The sequence below is a fragment of the Spodoptera frugiperda genome, chromosome 1 (genome assembly GCF_023101765.2).
Source record: "Spodoptera frugiperda isolate SF20-4 chromosome 1, AGI-APGP_CSIRO_Sfru_2.0, whole genome shotgun sequence".
NCBI lineage: Eukaryota > Metazoa > Arthropoda > Insecta > Lepidoptera > Noctuidae > Spodoptera > Spodoptera frugiperda.
In genome coordinates, this window is record NC_064212.1 from 12,847,663 (window position 1) to 12,868,683 (window position 21,021).

The following is a 21,021-nucleotide window of genomic DNA, read 5'->3' on the forward strand; positions in this document are numbered from 1 at the left end:
TGTTCAGCGTCTGATGAGTAATTTGTGAATCGCATTTTAATTTTAAAAGTGTCAAAACATAGTACGGTAGATAACTAATTGTTTTGTAGATTATTTTAAAAAATAAGACACGTATATTTTATTTTGTAACGGAAAAGTTGTTTCGAAGTTTTATATGGATATGAAATATAGAGTGACGTCGAAGTGATATTTTTTAGTAGAAATAACGTATTTGCTTCCACTCCTAAACTTTGTTGATTCGTTTTGACTAAGTATTGTTATCTTATATGACAACATTTATAAAATACGTGTCAAATATTTTTTCATTACCTAACTGACGCGCTAAATAGATTTTTAATTTTCATACCCCGTCATCATCCCTATTGCAATTAGTTGTGGTTTTTGATAGCAGTGTAAAGTTAATGGTTGAAATCGGTTATCGGTTCATAACGAGAAAATGGTTTAACATTTCCCGGATAAACCATAAAAGGTAAAACGGGATCAAATTCACTAAATCATATTTCAATTAATTTAATTTATATTTAATTTATTATTGGCTTAACGTTTTAGTGGTCGTAGGTGCGTATACTGGTATCAAGATCATTGCTACTGAATGTATGTATTCTCTGAGAATGTGACAAGAAACTGACTTCGGAATCGGTGAAATTAATAACATTAAATAGCTAACATTCAACATACACATTGTACTTGCTTCCTTATATTCAATCACTAATAAATACGATTAAAAACTAAAGATACTTTACTATTCTTATAGAGACTTTAAATTCTCTTCAATACAGTGAATTTTTGTATGACAGATAAAAGTATTTTCATAATAATACAAAATTATATAAACGTTAGCTTGTTAGTCCCTGCCTAGCCGGTAATAAAATATTTCTAGAATATTCTGATTCATTGAATGCAAATTGTGAGCAATTATATCAATCATTTGTGGTTAACTGACGGTTATTACTGTACTGGATATTTTTTAATGGTAGCTAGTTTGTTTCAGTACTATTATTATTCAAGGGTGTAATCAGATGTGTAGGGTATTGTTTATACCTAATTCATGGTTACCTAGTCCTGTGAAACAGCGAAATGAAAGCGAGTTTCCACGAAGAATAAATTAAAACGTTACATTTTTTAATTAACAAAATGAATCATTCTACCCGGGAATCGAACCAGATACCACTGGGCCAGCGGACAAGCATACGACCATTGTGTCAAGAAGACAGTCTAAAAAAATCCATAAATATTCGACAAGGATTTAAACATTCAAATCACATCAGACGCGCGTCAATCTTCGCATAAATATCTCCGAACCGCGAACGAATCGCTATCGCGACTCGATACCAATCGCGACGAACGTTCGACACTCTAATACCGGTAATGGAAGCCGACACGGGCCGGCTCCGTTCGATTTTCCGAATCGTTTGCGTCGAACGCGAGATAACGAGAAATGTCCCGACTATCGTTTTATGTGCACCGTACGAGATTTCGTAAAGATTACCGAGTATGCACCCTATTAGAGTATTATGGCCGTTCTAGTTTTAAATAGGTAGCGATAGGGTCTATCGTATGACCTACTTACTGACTTACTGGTGTTTGTAGTTACTATAGTGTAAGAGTTTTTTTGAAGAGGGAAAATCATCCTAAGACTTCTCCCGCCTTGGGCGAGACGAGAGGGAGTTAAAACTCTTACTGACTAAAAATCACCCCGTTCCTACTCCTGCTTTTCGAGCCGGAGACCCGGTAAACCCGCTAAGTAGACCGCAGCTCTGGAAGAGTCACTCTACACTTCGTAAAGTCGTCAGGAATCATTGAATGACAGTACACTTTATAGCATAATAAAATATGACTAATAAATGTGCACACGTTACTACGAGTATTCATTCGCTGACGAAAGAATCGGTCGCTTCGTCAGTGTTTCATCTGAGTATTTTATTCCTTCAAACAAAATGTCTCTCAATCGTAGCATATTTCTAAGTATTTAGTAGTATATTTCCTACTAGATCCACATACAAAACAACCCCAAACTTTACTAAACGAATTACAACCCTATCACATGACGATGAAGCTTGAAAATCCCTTAAAGAATTTCAACAGCTTCAGTTATCTTGATATTCTTGTGTACTTCTCTACACAACCTTGATAACATTATTAGTTCAATAGTAGCAAGGTTTGCTTCCGAAGCAGTGTTAGTTTTATCAAGTCTAATAGATAAAGTTAGTTACAGTTTAGCACAATTCGATTCCAAGACGTCCTTGTAGGTATTGTTGCTGCTCCAGTTACTAAGAAACTTAAACTGTGCAAAATAGAAAATAGTTAAGGTAGAAAATTATTTAAAACTTACCAGGAATATTCTCTTAATAGGTCTACTGACATCCCAGCTAAATCTGCAACAATGAAAAGTTTTTATTAATATTTGGTACCATTATTTAAGATTTGATTTGATAGGTAAACACAATAGTTAGATATGAATTAGATACAATTACACCGTTTTTTTGGACAGGCGAGAGGGACCGTCAGACACGTTACAATTGACGTAAAACTACCGACCGTTTCTACTCCTGGGGTTCGAGCCGTAGCCTACCGGTTGTTAGGCAGTCCGTAGCTCCGGGTCAACAGTTACTTCAATGAAATATTAGATTGTTTATTGATTAAGTAGTCATCCAAAACCAACCAAAACAATATTGATTCATAAATTAAATAATCTAGCACTTAAATCGATACCTAGATTCTCCATTAGTATTCCCTGGCTATCGCCTGTAGCTACATAAATCTTCGTTAAGTTCAAATCGAGTGTCTGCCATAGCGTTGGCCTTAAGTTGTATGACATCATCGCTTCCTAAGTAAACAAAGATATAGGTATGTAGGTATGTATATACAGGTTCTAGTCTCTATAGAATGTGGTGCATTGTGAAATAATAACAGAAGTACTAGTATGAATAATACTAAAACATTCATCATCATCACATAAGCCACAAGACGTCCACTGCTGAACATAGGCCTCCTTATCATGACTCTTCCAGTGACTTAATGTGGCAGGGAACCACTGGATGCAGGTCGCTTCCAACCGGCCTATCTGGAAGTTATTGGAAGAGGCCTATGTTCTAAAACATTACTTCTTACAAATTCAGTTTTAGTTCATGAATCAATCACGCTGAAACTATTGAACGGATTTTGATGAAATTTGGTATACAGACAGAGTATGAACTGACTTGAGTGATATGATACTTTTTATCCCACGGAAATGCAGGCGAAGCCGCTGGCAGAAGCTTGTTAAGTATTAAGTTTATTCACTTTGTTTACTGAACCTTCTGCTTTATTTTAACCTGGATTGTGGACAAGAATCCGCTACCCACGCTAGGAAGACAAAAGATTGCTATTAATCACCTCATTGTACTTGTTGTGGGTAAAAAGGTAAGTAGTACCATCTTGAAAGGTCTGATTGACAAAAACGAATGTTGATATATTGCAGAAGTAGCGCTTATTGTACCGTTAAAGCATTTTGTTTTTTATCACAAGTAGATAAAACATTTAGTTAAAGCATTTTGTTTTTTATCACAAGCAGATAAAACATTATTTTGATTGTGTAAGGTATTTCATAATATTAAGTTCTACAATGAAATTATGACTTGAGTAGAATTACATTTGTGTTAATAGGAAAAATAAAATAATGTTTTGTCGTTATGTAAGTGATATTTGTTGGAAAAATAACAAAAATTTGCTAATGTGACCTCATACGTCACACAATATAGAGTTTAATGATGCTTAAAGTTATTTGCTTCCTTGAACAAATGTTATTTATTTGAAGCATACGGGGATTTTGACTAAACTTTCCTCATCATCATCATCTTTAATTCGTTTTCATATACGATTGGACTTTAGTATCTCCATTGGCATAACACAGAGCTCGACCTACAGCTCTTTTCAACAAACTACTGCTAACAATTTATGAGATATCTTCACCTTATCTATTTGATACAGATTGAGTTTGAAGTTCCATAATAATATGCTGCAGTCTCGATGATTATAATTATGATACTATGATCTATTGCATCATGCACGATGAACTAATAAACACATTAACTTTTTAATGCGACCATTAACTCTATAAACATGTGCCGTATCAAAGGACTATTGAATAAAAAATGCAATTAGTTTGAAATAATGTGACATGCATAGTCGTATAGATAGTATAATAATTTACTATTAAAGTGACGTCATCGAGTTATTCGCACTGTCTCATCGAGTGTCGTAAGGCACGGTCCTATATTGCATATACAAACTTATTGCATAATTATTTCTTCAGTCTTTGTCTAAGTATTTTTCCACTGTACCTAATACTAGATTATGATTATTAGAAAATATGTTTCTTGGTCTTACAGTTTAGTTTACTTTGACGGTTCATTTCGTTTAGTGTTATTATTTTTTAGTCTGTTATTGTAGGTTTATTGAGTCAGCGATTAGTTGTGGTGACTATTGTCACTTCGTTTTTTGCGTGATTGCAAGAAGTATCCGAGTTTACAATGTAATTTAATCTATAGAGCTGATGGTACCTAAGTAGTCAATATTTGGAGACATTGGAGATAAGATATATATAAACAGAATACTGCGTTAGGAAAGCCATATTACTAAAGTTAAGTCTATAACAAAAGTAGTATTGTAACGACACATGATAAGTGAAAGATGAAAAACAGAAGTTGCACATAGACCATCGAGGAAGAAATCAACGGATGACGTCATAAAATCCATGTGAAATTTACATGCGAATAGACATGGATAGAAAATTGCAACAAACAACTGTTAGGCAGAAAGCCCACCAGACATGATCGGAGAACCTATCACTAGAAACATTCACATAGCTTTACTGCTTAGCATCTTCGTAGCATAGCTACATAGCACATCTCTGGTAGAAAGTATAGTATACTGTCCTTGAACAGCCACCACACAAAATATGATGTTCAAAACTTACATAAAATATCAGATTTGTTTAGCAAACACCAGGAACACAGAGACCACACGTGGTGTACTCGTTAATTACAAGCACCGTATGTCATTACTTGAGCGAACGCGAATGTTAATGCATTCTGGACGGCATTATGCGAGGGCGCGCTCCTACTTATATTATGCAATAAAGTGCCAGGTGAACAAGCGAGATTCTACTTTGTTGATGAAAGTGATAATGTTCAAGTTGGAAAGTGCTTTAATTAATATTATTATGGCGTTGGTTAAGAGGCATTACCTATTAGTGCACTTGTGCATGGTGAAGAGTTTATGTTGGGGGTGATTTTCAATCCATATTGTAGTGTAGGAATTGATAGAATAAGTCTTTCCATATTAATGACTTGTTTTTGGGTGATTGTTCGGTCAAGGTCGGTCGAAGTAATTAATAAAATTAGAATATGATAGAAACATCTTCGCTGCTTCCACATTCATTAAATCTAATCTCATCATACATTTTATGCTCACTCATTGTAGGTTTAATTTAGTCTTAGGACCATCCAAAATATGGAGATGAGGGTCAAAATGGAATAATTACATGAAAAATAAACCAAAATTAACACGGAAAGATAAAATTTCCATTAATTTTGAATTAAATAGGCACTTTCACCAACTGCCCTCGCTTATAAAGGCCTATGGGGTCTCATAGACGACAAAAACAGCCTTAATTATAGAGATATAGAAAAACATGCAATCTCGTGGAATACCAGGGGTGCATAACAAAACAGGATGTCGGCTTAGTTAATCAAGGCGTTGCTAATCCAACATCCTATTTGTCCGGCTGGCCGCGACATAACTCTCCAGTCCAGACTGCCCCACGGGAATGGGGATCCATCCGGGATCACCAACTTTGTTGTGATACTCCGGTTTACGGGATTAACATGCAGAATTTATGCCAGAGGTCAGTGAACTGCTCCAGCCAAGTTTTCAATTAATCTTATTGACGTGACGTCGTTTTGATAACACAAAAGCGGTGACGCAACAGGAAAATATTGTCCAATCTCGCGAAAGTACTAGGGGTGCATAACAAAACAGGCTGACATCAGGCTTAGTTAATCAGGGCGTTGCTAATCCAGCGCTCTATTTGTCCGGCTGCCCGCGACATTAGTCCCGTGTCCGATCCCGGGGCCGCCGGGATTTCGGGTATTTATTCGGGATCGCGTACAAACTTTGTACCGGACGCTTGATTGGCAATTTGGAATTAACATTTTAAGATTTTTAGCTGGAATTTTCCGAAGCCAGCCTTTTATTTTGGCTTTGAAATAACGCGAAGAATTTACTACTGGAAGAGTTGACCTACGAGTAAACTCTCGTAGCATTTCGGTTACAAAGTTATTGATTCATATAAATAGAAGATTCATACACCAAGTTTACATCAACAAAGGACTCATAAATTTCATCATAGCGCTCCTTTCGCTAGTTGAAAAAGCAATCTTAATCTTAATACGACAAGATACAAAGTGCAATAAAGAGCAAACAATAAAACAAAGTTGGGTAGTCTCAAGGACACGCTAACACGTGGTGACCATCACATAAGCTCTGAAACATCAGTTCTGAATTATTAAGTTCTAGACGTTTGCTGTAATTTCAATCTTAAGTTGTGCTTGGGAAGACACACTTTGCTATGTACCTAATGTGTCTTCGTCTATACTGTAAGCGAACGTATTATTTTTATAATTCTTAAATAAGTATAACTAGAGATAAATCTATGGAATATATTGCTGGATCATGTATCTACGTCTACTGAACAAAAAACATATCTTAGTTGAGTCTGTTTCCACCAGTGCTAATCTATGTGTACCAATGAATATAATTGGTGGAAGCCAAACGCATTTACAGCAACGTAGCATAGCACATCTCTGGTAATCAATGAAAATCACCCCAAGCTTGGTGTTTTCATTGATTACATCATAGACGCTATTCGAGACATTTAACATATACACACAAAAGCTAGCTAGATAATGAATAGCTTTAAGTTCTATTCTGTCTACCTCTAATATAACACAATTCTGTCTACCTCTAAAAGCTGTGCAGAAGTTGTTTAGTTATGGTTTTAATACAACTAGGAGTGATGGTGACGTTCAATGGACTAACTTTACGTGTGAGACATGGTTCATCTCTGTGTTATGTTAACTCTGGACCGAGTTCCACTGTTCATTCTGACTTGGGGACGCAAGATTTGGGTTTTGAGACTAATAATTTGGTGTGTAGGTTGTTTATCATTGATATGAGTGATTTTAAGTGCTACGTTTGGCAGGGAAAGTCAAAGTAATTTTTCAAAGCAAATATTGCAATAGACCAGGTAGACACGAACTTGAAAATTGTCTATCAGTCGGTCAGTGTTCTAGTGAAGATATTTGCTCATTCTAAACTGTAGACTCCTATGGAGAAGAATGAGCAAGAAACTCCACCGGTTATAACTATGGATGGTGTGATAGGTTACTCTTTTTAATTCGATCAGATCTCAGTCTCGTTGACCAAAGTATGATTGCTCAGCACAAACTTTTGTGACTTTCAAAATTCTTAGTAATATCACTTAGGTTCAAAATTAGGCTCTCTAATTACTTCTTTAACTAACAACAGACGATTCTTTCATTATATTTTATATCAAAATGTACAATTTAAAGTTTTCATTTCCAGCATTTTCTCCCCATTTATCATTGTTATTTTCTTTGTTATCAACAAAACAGTTAATTGCTTCCTTCCATGAGCGATGAGGATCTGTATTCCAACAATCGTCTCACAAAGACTTGTACGGATGTACTTAATCTGTGATAGGGGCATTAATGGGGGGAATTAGGCACAGACTGTGCTGGTTTGTTTCGTCTGTCATTGGCGAAGATGATTGTGATATCATTGGTTTGACTGTGGCCAATCACCGTGGGTAGTTAAATTGGGTAAATGATTTGAAAGCTTACAGCTGTCTAATTTTTCTAATCGAATAGTTTTAAGTCTCTTTCTCCATTTTATTAGGATAATTGTTATAGTTGACACTGGAAGAAAATGTTTTTTTTTTTATAAAATCGTTGCCCCACCCTAGGATTCTCACCTGTTTCGTGAATGCGTTTACAAACATACAATTTTACATACACATGACACCCAAACCCGAAACAATAATTTGCGGATCACACAAAGAGTTGCTCTATAGGGATAATGAATCTATTTCAGTTATTTCCTAACTTAGTAAAAACAAAGATGTAGTAAGCATATATGCATTCAATTACCTAAGACCATTACTGTTAAAATTATAGCAAATTAATGTATAAAATAACGTCTCTTACATACCATAGCCAATTAACCGAACATAAAATAATTACGTATAGTTTTTCTTAGACATAGACAGGTGTATTAAAACAATATAAGGTCAATAAACTAACACACATACTCACACAGGCTAATATAAAGAAAAAAATGGCATCTAACATTGACAGCTTATCGTGAAAATGTTAGCATTCTTTTTAACCCCCTATTTAATTATATATAGAGCTTACCACCTTGCAGTCCCTTCGCAGTATTAATGTCAATGGGGGTGAAACGGGTCAGCTTGGCATTTGTAGGGCAGTAACCTGTTACAGCGAGTGCATATTTTGACCTGAATAATTTGTACACGTGGCCCAAAGTACCGATGCTACCGAAAGTGTTGATTTAACGCAGCTGGTGATTAATTTGAAACTTGTAGTAACACGTGTTTTTAGTTTTTTGGTGTTTGATTTGGGAAGGAAGATTGTGAATGTTTTATACTCGTAATACTTAATGTATTTTCGTTAATGGTCAGCCGTATTTGCTTGTAGTTTTTGTCATATTGTCGATAGTGAAAACTTTACTTTCATATTGGGGTTTTGTTAATTTTATCTGTGATTATGGGATTTTTTAAAAGTTAAACATAACAACGTAAGAATATAATATTGATACTTGAATTTCCTTCCTGGTATTCTTTAATCACTATTTTTGATAACAATTTTACATTTTGCGAACAATTTTATATCAATATGAGAAGCGCAAAAAATGAAACAATTTCTGACAAAATAAATACACCAGAGATTATCCATTTATTCCATCTATTGGCAACATATGAAAAAATACAATTGACATATCAAACAATAACATCGATGTTCATCATAACTAACTGGAGGGTTTGGCTCGACATTTTTATTAAAGTCGAGCCATTTTTGACAGCACTCTAACTGCATCATTGTCACACAATTTGGAAGTTATCCAAACTGAGCTCGACTAGCTGGGGCGAATTTTTAGCTCCTATTCCATTTTATACCATTGGTGAACTTTTTAGGGTTAAAACTGAGTTTTATAAAGGATTGAAATTGTTGATATCTATTTTAATGTAAAGTTTTGGATTTAGTACGCGAAATGTATTAAAATGATTTTAGTGACGTGAAAATATAAGTATGTTGGAATGCTATCCGATTGCTATTTTATCGATTAGTAACAGATCAAAAAAGTCACGCTAGTAACCACACATAAACATGTTGCACCAAGAAATTCGCAGAAGAAAATGCCTGTTTATTATTCTAGGAAAAACATCAAAGATAGATCGGCTTGCAACAAGAAATAAAACGTTTTAATAGCTCAAGATTGCTCTGAGGACTGCGATATAAATCTAAAACGTACAATTCCCATCTATTGCAAAACAAAAAAGCAGTCGCCCGTCTACAATCGCTAAAAATTCCTCGCTTGCCTGAGAATTGAACCCAGGAAATCCGTTGGAATCGTGCGTACCGTTGCATCAAGCGCCTAACGGGACCCCACACACAAACATACAATTATATCACCGGAAAATCTACATTGCTTCAATTCCATAATGATTGTGTAGCGATCTAACGACCAGGATCCTTTACCCTAAGCTTCAATCAAAATCAAAGCCTTCAGAGACCAATCTAAGTTGGTCGACGTTTGATATACATTTCATACAATGTACGTATATTTTAAGTCATCATTCATACTCTTTGCGCCGTCACGATCGGCCTGGGGCTTAATCTAATTTAAAATTCATCCGGCCAACTTAAAAAGTCTACTTAATTTGACGGGGGAGACCGGAGGAGACACTTTTCAAATCTGTCGGGTAGCGTCTTGAGAGCGCGTGAGGGCGCATTGACCGCCCTATTTAGGGGGTTACCTCTTTGAATTTGTTTATAATACGTTGCGTTGCATGTTCTGTTTAATTTGACGGTGTTGAGATAAAAGTAGCAATGGGGAATGTCATTAGCGATACTGTCGGGAGTCGGGAAAGTCTGTTATGTTCAGCTCTAGTCGACCAATTAGTATGCAAGTACGTTCTAATCATAAGTAAGAGTTGTGCGAATGAATCCATTAATTATGAAGCACTTAATGCCTTAGCGCTTGTTCATATTTACAATTTGCATTTATCACTTTCGCGCTTACTTCGAGCTATTTTAGACGAAGTAGTTCATACAGTTTAGTAAAATTAAGCTCCAGTAACTACAATTTTATAAGCGGTAAGAAATTGGTATGACAAGGTTCTACGTTTTACTAATATCTTTTTATCCTATAAAATGCTTCTGAAAATAAAAACAATATTAACAATTGTACCCCAAGGGTTACGGACCTTTGACATTTGAGTCTTTAATAAAATAGATTAATTCTTAGTAAGCATTTCTATCAAAAAACGACGTAAAAAGTCCATAACCAATACAACTTGGCATGCCAATTGCACAGTTGTCGCTTCCCAGAACTCATCGCTGCCAAAGTGCAAACGTACAATTGATGCTAGTTCACGCTTTATCGACGCTCCAAGTCGAAATATTCGTTCCGAAACTCTCGTTAGCCCAGTAATGAATGGTGCGGTAGACGAATACATCGTTTTTGCACCGAAGTACTACCTCCCGCATTAAATAGATTGATGTCGGTCTCCCTTCGCTCCGACCACTTAGTATAATTAAAACCTTTAAAGATTTTACACTGAATATTTGGTTTCAACTACGATTTTCGCTTTCCGAATGCTTTAAAGGGGTTTATCGGTCCAACTCGTGATTTTTGACCGAAAAATCGGCCGTACGTATTTCGTCTGAGTAAAATGAATTTGGGATTTTCGTAGGCTCGCTTAGCTTTGATTTTATTTGACGGGCTCAGATTCTGGGGTAAGTAATCAGCTAATGTAGTTATTTAAACCAGTATTATTAATGTAATTTTATACCCAAGGTCCTTAGTGGTATATTTAACTTTGTAGAAAATTACTTAGACCTATTTTTGTCTACGTCTAGCCTTGGTACTAAACTAACACATCTCAACCACAATTATCATTCAAAAATCTCTTTCTATTTTACCGTAGCTCTCTCAAACTTCAATCACATAGAAACAAAAAGACTTATCAAATCAGATCAAAACCGTTTACCTTACAAAACTATGGGAAAATAAACAAAACAGGCGTTAAAATCACAACAATTACAATGCAAAGGCAATTTAAGTCGGAAATATAAGTGACGATTCGACCACTTACCGCCATGTGATACCATCATCGCCCACACTGTCACAAGTGGCATTATAATGACATTAAATAACACTTTTGTTCGCGCCAAGTTGTTATAAGGCGTTTACACGCTTCGGCTGCTAAGCGCACGAATTGATAGTTAGAAGCGACAATAGCCGAATTACTTCGACGTTTATTGGTGTTCTGTTCGCCAGTAAATTTAAATTCAAATTCGGAATTTTCGAACAATGTGAAGTTAGTTGCAGCTTTAGCAATATTTATTGGTTAGGTGTCCGTTATTTATTGGAATGAAGATAGTTGCTGTTCAGGTATTCATTCAAATTTGTAGATTCCTAGTATTTAATCAGGTTAATAATAAATGGGCTCTAGTTTCGATAGAGAGATCTAACAATCTTAGGTATTAGGATTTATTATTACCATTATCCTTTTAAACTACAATACTGCCTACAAATACTCTCGGTGAAGTCAAAAAACGATTACTTTTAAGATTTAAAACCTCATAAATTACGTAATCAACACTAACACTAAACTTCAAAATAAAAATTCTAAAACATTTAACAATACACACATCTTAAAAAACTTATAAAACCGCTCTCACACGCTCTTTATAAGACCACAAATCTAATTTGACGATACAAAAAACGGTCATTAGACATCAAAAAGACTGTGGTAACTTTCTAATTGACTGGTACATCATTTTTTGACATTTCAACGTTGTGACATCGTCATCACGAAGTCTCATCGTCGTGTTCACAGCACATTAGAACATTTTATTCCTTTTTTAACGGTCACAATTCCAAATTACCTTATTACGACATAAGATGTCACTGTTAAGTGATCCAAAGATCGACTGTCTAGCAAGGAGTCTTTACTTCGATTCTTATACCAGAGAAAATTGTTATTGTTGGTGTTCTAGACTTCCGTCAGTATCAACAAAGAGTTGGCAATTGTGTCCAGATTTATGCCAACAGGCCATTTTACTTAGTTCTTTGAAAATGTATCAATTATATTTCTTAGAAAGAATAATTTTGTCATTACGTACTACCATTCTCAACAGAAGACCATAAAAGTCCAGCAATGATTAATAGGCCATCTATAACAGAATTAGGTCTTCTGAAACTAGATCCATTACAAATTCCGAACATAATTTATATTCTAAAGTACCTACTGAGACACGATAAAACTTTTAGCCATTCAGATCCACTCAAGGACAGTCAATTTTGGCCACCAATGAGATGTTAATTTCATTTGCATACTAGATATTCCCTTTCAGTGAAAGTCCATCGTCTATTCTTAACAATTTCATCGAAATCTGTCCAGTAGTTTCATAGATAAAAACACTTAAACTAACTAAGAGATGTAACCAATTAATGTTCACGTTCCCTAATTGATTACCTTTTCACAACATAAAAGTACGGGCAACTTTCTCAGTGGTTCAACATCCAGCTATACAAACCAGTTTACCACGGTCTTGCTTCGTATGATCTTACCAAACATTCAAGGGTCAGTTTATACTGGTATTGTATAGCTTGACCTGTAGTTATGTACAAGCTTTAATGCCAACGTTCGTTGCTCCGGCTAAGTGAATAAAAAATTACTGCTCATTTGTCGCCCATGTGATGATCTTTCAGTCGGTTGCGCACGTCAACTTTTATGTTCCTAACGTTTAATAGTAGAACCATTTATGGGTATGTCTATTTATTTATAGCACAAGTTTTAACGTACTAGTAAGGTTTATTGAGTACTAAATAATAATAATAATAATAAGTCCGCAAGGCAGCTTGTGGCGAGCTGTTGGGCAGTGGCGACCCCACGGACCTGACTCCCGGGAGAGGCCCCACTTTTTAACTCCGGTTAGTACTCGTGACTATCCGGAGTGGCCTCTCCTACCTCACTCTTGCCTTAATCGGCTGGTTTGAGTGGAGATTCGCAAGAGTGGAGTTGCCTTCAGCTCCACTTGGGGGAAGGACGTATCCCAGTAAGATGCTGGTAGGGGTCTTGACCGTACTTCCGGGATTGCTCTGATAGCCGTGGGATGCCCTCCCTTCCTCAAGCAGCTCAACGGATGTTGCTTCCCTTGTCGCTACATGCTAGCGGCCGTTTCCGGGGCCACTATTGAGTTTGCGAGTCACCCCCTGCCTGTTTATCCGTATTTTTCAATATTGGTCAGGGGCAGGGGCCATAGTCCCCATAGTTAACCGGTTAACTATTCCACAGCCACCCACACCCATATCCCTATCATTTCCTTTTACCATATCTCACAATAGTCCTACATCAACCGGGGATTGTCCTTTGGTGTACTTCCATAGTGCATACAGGGATAATCGCCGGCTGATGTCCCATTACATTTAGATTAAAATTGTTCAACGGGCCTCTGCGAATTGGCTTCGGCCCCTCGTACGCCTTCCAAAGGTCCGGGACCCTGTGGTCCCGTGATTATGTAAAGAACAAACATAATAATAATCATTTAATTCAGGCTTTCACCCATAAAAATTACAGAATAATCACAATAAAATAAGAAAAATAAATAAAAACAAAAATCAAAATAATCAAATAAAATTAATTAACATTTTCAAATTCAAATTAATGATCTTTCAGTTCAATTTAAATGAGAGATTGATTGGTTTAAAGGTTTCTGTTGAGAGTCCGTTTATAGACGTGTTTGTTTATGATGGGCTTAGAGAAAGGGGTTTAAAATGAGAGCCATTTAGATATTGATCAAATAAATTAGGAATAGAACTGAGCTGCTACATGTTAGCATGTAAACAATTACTCGAAAAAAGATTCGTCAAGCCCTCTTACACTCGAAAAGTAATTCATTATTCTCATATACCTACTTCGCAGCAAGCTGAAAGTACATACATACTAATAATTCTACAAAATACGTCCATTGTGGTCCTGCAGGAAATATCTATGAATTATTTACAAAGACTCCGTTGTGGAAAGAACACAACAACGTTGAGAAATTTTTCAGCATTTTTCGCTACAGAAAAGCCTTCCCCACAAAAGTGTACCCGTGTCTGGCGAAAATAAATTGGTGTTCGGTACTTTAAAGTTTCACATAGACCTAGCAACTATGGGCGGTTTTGTTGTAAATAAATTGCCCTGTGTTGGCATTTCAGAGTTTGGTTTTCGGAACTTAGGACCAACTCATTTGAATTTGGTCCTAAGTTCCGTAATGGTATTAAATTCTAAATTATGCCATCTGTTAGGTTCTAGTCGATCCTAAGATGAGACACATTAAGAAGACTGTACTAGACAAGTCTATATTCTCGTATTCTAAACTTATTCTTTATTTATTATAGGTATATTAGAGTTTATTTCTTGCAAGACTTGTATAATATTATACTTCAGATTTCAAAATAATTTCTATTTTTCCTTGCAATTATTATAAAGAAGGTTTAAGCAACACATTCTTTGTAAGAGTTAATCATAACATACCACGTCTATTCCCAATTTTTTTGTAAAGGACCATCATAAAATATGTATTATGATAAAGTAGGCTTTAAACTCCCAATTGCTATGTAATTAAGTATGTAAATAATTTCCCTGTATCATGACAAAGATCAAAGCTTGTCAGTGACAAAGCAAGTCCACAATTAAGTGGGCAGTCATTCAATAAAGCTGGGACTGTATGAACCATCACATTATCCTATTAAAACGAACGTGTGAGTTAATTTGTGCCTGAGAACGACTCGCATCCGTCTTACGGAGGAAATTGAAGCAACTAGGAAACTGCAATTTAGTGTTCTTAGAATATATTAATATTGTATGCGTAATTCTTTATACTTTTATTTGATTCAGGGGTTATAAGGACGACTGCCTCGCATATGGTTCATGCACATCATCTACAGCTTCTGGCAATCTTTCAGTGGACTAATAGCTTTTAATAGTATGAATGAATCTATACGTTTTAGAGGCGAGCTCCTACTTAGCTCTAATAATACACCTGGGTAGAATAAAGGTGGAAAAAAATATTTTACTTTATCGTTACCAGCACTACTGTTATTTCCTCTGATTCTCAGAAAAATACGTAGTTTGTAATAGATTCCAATGTTAGGCAATAGCGGCAAACTTCGATTAAATTAATCCAGTTTTTCCAGGTACCAATGTTTTCCAGGTAAAACTTCCAATCCAAGAATAATATCGGATACCACAGCCCAAAACATTGTTATCGCCAAAATATTTGATCATTTTCTAAGTCTAATATTTCACTAATTACATCAAGCTTCACAATTCTTAGACAATTAATTTTGATATTTTATTAAGACCATAATTAAGGGTTTCGTAATTCTGTAGGAAGATAGTACAAGAATCTAAAAATGGCGTTTTAATTTTTAACTGAACTTACTTTTGATACAAAAGATGTCTTGGAAATATTCAAATCTAAAGCGTAACGAACCGTAATTGGAATTCAGTTCAGAAAAATAGTCCTCTTTGTAAATAATATGACAAAACTCGTGTAAATACAGTCAAAAGAAGGACCTGATTTGTGGATGTTTAATTTTTTACATTTCTTGTCTCGTTAAAGATCTGTAAATAGAATCTAAAGTCTATCGACAAAAAATACAGAGAGAATACTTGGCAGAATAGAATGAAATGATTTGAATCGGCAAAAAGACGAATACTAAGAGAGTAGTAAAACACAGTAATAAAAAACCTAAAACTTTCGTCTATAAATACTTTGGGACATAAACTTTGCATTTTATGTAGAAAGTAGTTTTAGGTTTACAACAAATATAACCCTTATAGATCTACATACTTGGAAGCAACAAACCAAAAAAGCAGTGCATTGAAGTAAATATTCAATGTTCTCGAAACTGGAGTGGATTCGATTTGTTCAGCAACTGAAACGCTCTGTAAAGTTGCTAACTATAAATCAAACAATGAGATAAAGCGGTTTAGGTTAATGTTAGTCTAAGCTCGAAACTTTCTCTCTGGGATTCCGAAGATTACAAAGTTTTTCTAAAATTTTCAGCAGCTTTAGACTGAGTGGAGTTTACTTTAAAACTGTAATTTTGACGGATTTAATTGAGCAACAAATTGAAGAATAGTTTCAGAATTGTGCAAATTTAACTGAAAATTTTGAACAAAATCTTCTTAACTGAACGGTATACAATGGAAATTGATTAGGATAATAGACATTGCGATACGAAATGAAAGAGAAATCAGACAGCTGTCTGCGTCAATACCGAGACATTTGTCCAAAAAACGAACAAGCAACCTAATTCCTATATCTTCGGCAGCTAATCCATCCTCAACCTTTTAAAGTAATTGAACGTCTTTATGTTTGTCATCAACAAATTCTAACGTTTCTTTTTCCTCAATAAAAGGATCGTTTACAGTGATACCTTCGCTGTCATTCATCACTTGAACCTTATCCAATAAGACAAAGAGCTCATCACAATGGGATCGGAGGGCTTTCCTCGGAGCGACTGTTCACTCCCTAGGGTCCTTTGTAATCTGCATCGACGATTTGTGTTCCGCACAATAGGGGCATCATTTAGGTTCTCCTTTCTCCTTAGAAATGTATTTTGGTATAACGTCGAGCGCTAAATGTTTGGCGTTTGCATTTGAATTTTAATGTGTGGGGAGCAATGTTTCTCTGATGTAAAATATCTTCCTCATTTATATTTCCTTGTGTTCAACGTAATCAACTTTAAATTCAGTATCGCGTATTCTTGTACCGAAATGAATTTTATAGAATATCCAAATAAGCTTCTACTACTTCTTTAATTACAAGGACGTCGCTGAAAATTAGTCTTACTTTGAACTGAGGCATAAATAAGTCAAATTGATTTTAATTAAACATTTTGGCAGCATAACACAAAGCATAAACCAATCAATATTAATGGAAACGAAGATCAAATTGTTCTTGACTGTCAGAATCAAATTGCCATTTACGAGCGGTAATAGAGCAAATATATGATTCAATTTCCATCTCTTTGCTTTAAAGAGATGAGAACCAGTATTGTCTGAGAGTGTCAACGTCAACCTTTAATCTATATCATCAATTCTATGTCTCGAGTCTCCCCGACTAAGCCCCCGTTACGTTTTGGACGCTTTAATGCACTTAAAATATTCTATAGTGTCATAAAAGGAGAATAAGTTACGAGGCTCAAGGGAATAGAGACGTGTTTTAGTGATGTAGCTGCCGTTAGAGCTTTATTAAACTATGTTACGTTATGAATGTTTAATATCACAATCACTAAAATATCTTCAAACGTGTTTTTCTCTGAGACGCAAGAAGAATTTTTATTTCGTTACGAGTCGTATCTGACAGACAGAAACGCGATTCAATCAAAATACCTTTGTGAAAATTAATATTGAGGTAGAAACAAAGTTAAACGTGATATTTAATTCAGGAATGAAAGAGATATATCTTCAGGTGAATAATTAAGAGAAACAGTTGTTAAATATGAAAAGCTGGTTGCATCTAATTCTTATTCACGGCTATATTTAGGCGGAACATCACGGTACACTTCAGAAGTTGGTCCTTAGTATCGCGTACCACTGCACATCACTACAGTCGCACTCCCGGGATTAATAGTGTAACTTGTTTTACTATCTACCCTATATGTATGTACATAAGTTACATAATACGGTTTTCGTTCCTGTAAATCCTACGAGTCGCATTTATTATTATAATGTTCAGCATTAATTTTGCTTTGAAACTTTGATTCTCTTGTTGGCTGTTTAAAGTATTTTGGGCACAGGAAATGCGTTGTTTAGGCGGACGAGGAGACTAAATTATTGTTATTGTTCCAGATTTTATATTGATTTATTGTTTTATAAACTTTGTATTATTTTGTTTTGTTCTTGAATACTTTTATTGCTTTGGAAGTAAGACTAGTTTGTTGTTGTATTTGCGATAATTGACTAAATCCAGTTGGCTTAAATTAAAATTCTTTAGATATAAATAATGAAATTAATTTCGGTAATTATGAAACTACAACAGCATTGTACAACTGATTTATATGCAACTAAACATCAAATATCGATACAAACAGAATCGATCATAAAATTCAATCATAACACGACTGAACGATACAAATTCGTATCGATACTGACGTTCGCGTTATCGGCCGAATTGAATCGAGTTGATAATCGATTCGGGCATGTTTGATTACGAGTGTTTGCTCGTTTGTGTCCGCTGATTGCGAAACGTCAAATTGAATAATCGTGTCGCAATAATTGCCATCAACATTTTCAATGTTTACATCCATTTGTTAGTCGTGGAGATTTACATAATTTTCAGAATGGTTATGTGTGGAATAAATTGTTTGTGAAACTTGGTTGGCATCGCTCACTATTGTTTTTGTGCGGGACCGCGTTCGGCTTCTGATGTTTGTTATATCGTTTTGATTACGGCTGTGTTTTATTGTAAACGTATTGTACATGTAACGCTTGGATTTCGATGAAGATAAAACATCGTCGATTAATGTTAATTGGACCTACTTCTACTTCTTGCTAATTAAAAACCTAACTGTATTTTCTTCTTTTAGTAAATACTATACGGCAGCGTTAACTTCATTCATACCTTGGTTATATTTACGTTGTAAAGGCGTAGTTTTTAATTTACCATAACATGAAACTGTCATATTCCAGCGTCTGTCACTTCATTGTCGAAAAACTATCACACCCTCTTCATTTAACATTCACCCAATCACAGCACATGTTCGAAACGTAAACATTTAATGAACAAAAAACAGAACGTACAATAAAAGTAACAACAGGTGCGGTTTCTGCCTAATCAGTTATTCAGCGAACGTCACCATTCGGTATTCTGCGCGTGTGTTGTATGTATACGTCAAAATGTAGAGGTCTGTTTGACAAAATTAAGCGGCTCCGGGGTAACACAGTCAAGGGTACGCGATTTATTTTAGGCAACATCGTTGTTTTTGGGGTAAAATTTTAATACGTAACGTGGAAGTAAATAAGTGGAATGTCGCATGGAATACGATATTGTTTTGAATTAAACCGTGTTGTACTTTCTAAGGAAAGTTGATTCGTTTCTTGTGTGCTTTGTTGATTACGTTTCGAGTTTTTGGTTATGTTGAGAATTTGCTGCCTTGTAATAATTGTTCACAATACAATTGTAGATGCTACGTCCCTTAAAAGAGACAAAAAATGAAATAACAAAAGTCATTTTTGTCGATTTTATTCAAACAAATGAATTCATTTTTTAAACCAACAACCGAAGATGATTCGGAATTCAATCGAATATTTTTCTTGCACCCTTCAATTCGATAAGCTAGGTTTAAAATCGAATTCAACATCATCCAATTTGGATTCGCGGGGTGACCTCATCGCACGCAATCAGCTGTACAAACGCGAAAATATCTTTAGCAAACAAACAGCCGGGAATGCGTACCGAATTCGGTTGTATCCAGCCGATATCCAAGTACGAAACGAACTGCCCAATTAGGAACATACCAATAATGAGTTGTCAAAACAAGGGCTCCATTCAACCAACTTACTTTTACAACTCAAACCTGTCTTATCGTTACATTCTTAAAGTACAAAATCCTTTGTATCTTTTCCAAAGAACATTTGTAAATTTAATGCTAAAGTTGAATTGTGAAAGTTCGATTTACGTTGCGTAGGATTTGTTTAAAGTTTAAAAGCAAATCCAGCAATTAGTGTGTGGATTTTTTTTGGTTGGAAATTATACTCCATTTCCTTTCATTCCGGTTAAGCGGGTTGCTGAGTTCAGTTGGTAAGAGCTAATTTATGTTCTGTTTTTGCTTGGTATTTCAAAATCTGATAACGTTTTGTGATTACAGTTGGAGTAATTAATATGAGAGTTAATTTAATAGCAGTGTATATTTTACTTGTCTTAAAACGCGTTGATAAGAATACATGAAACTTAGTTTAAAGTTTTCTTGATCTTTTTGTCATTATTACTGACTGCACGGGTGGCGCGGTGGCTGGGCAACCGGCTGCCGTGCAACGTGTAGCGGGTTCGATTCCCGCATGTGCAGCAACTCTTTGTGTCATCTACAAATTATTGTTCCGAGTCTGGGTGTCAAGTGTATGTAAACTTGTATTTTTGTAAACGCACCTACGACACAGGAGAAAATCCTTGTGTGGGGCAACATTAAAACAAAATAAACTTTTAGATCAAATGCTAAATTAAACAATATTTCTGCCAATTAACAAAACAAACATTTCTAACTACAACACATCTAAAACAAATACTATACATACATAAAACCATTTCACTAGCAAATAGACCGTAATAAAATCATACCGATCAGTATAACATAGACTATTGAAGAAGGAGGTCACGACTTGACGCGTCGCCTTTAATGGCTTATTAATCTTCAGTATAATTTCCTTCGAGTGATCGATGATGAATGATGAATGACGACAGGAGGTTACATCGGGAGCGACACTGATGTAAGTCTGTTACACGTCATTTTAATATCGATTCTGGTTTCAGATTAAAGGGAAATTCTTTGCCAATTTCTTTTTGAGTTTCGTTGCTATGTTGAACGATGGTTGGTGATTGTTGAGTAAGAGATACAATGACGTATTAGGTTTTTTCAGTTAATCGTATTACAATTAGA

At 35.4% G+C, this 21,021-nt stretch overlaps 1 protein-coding gene across 3 annotated transcripts in view; it reads right to left on the minus strand.

The window, feature by feature from the left end:
* Positions 1–21,021, minus strand: part of LOC118273326 (leucine-rich repeat neuronal protein 1-like) — a 245,848-nt gene that overhangs the window by 180,137 nt on the left and 44,690 nt on the right. For all 3 annotated transcript variants that reach the window (XM_050697179.1, XM_050697183.1, XM_050697182.1), the window contains one exon: positions 2,333–2,375. The gene's annotated coding sequence lies outside the window, so the exon portion shown is untranslated. The remainder of the gene's footprint in view (positions 1–2,332; positions 2,376–21,021) is intronic.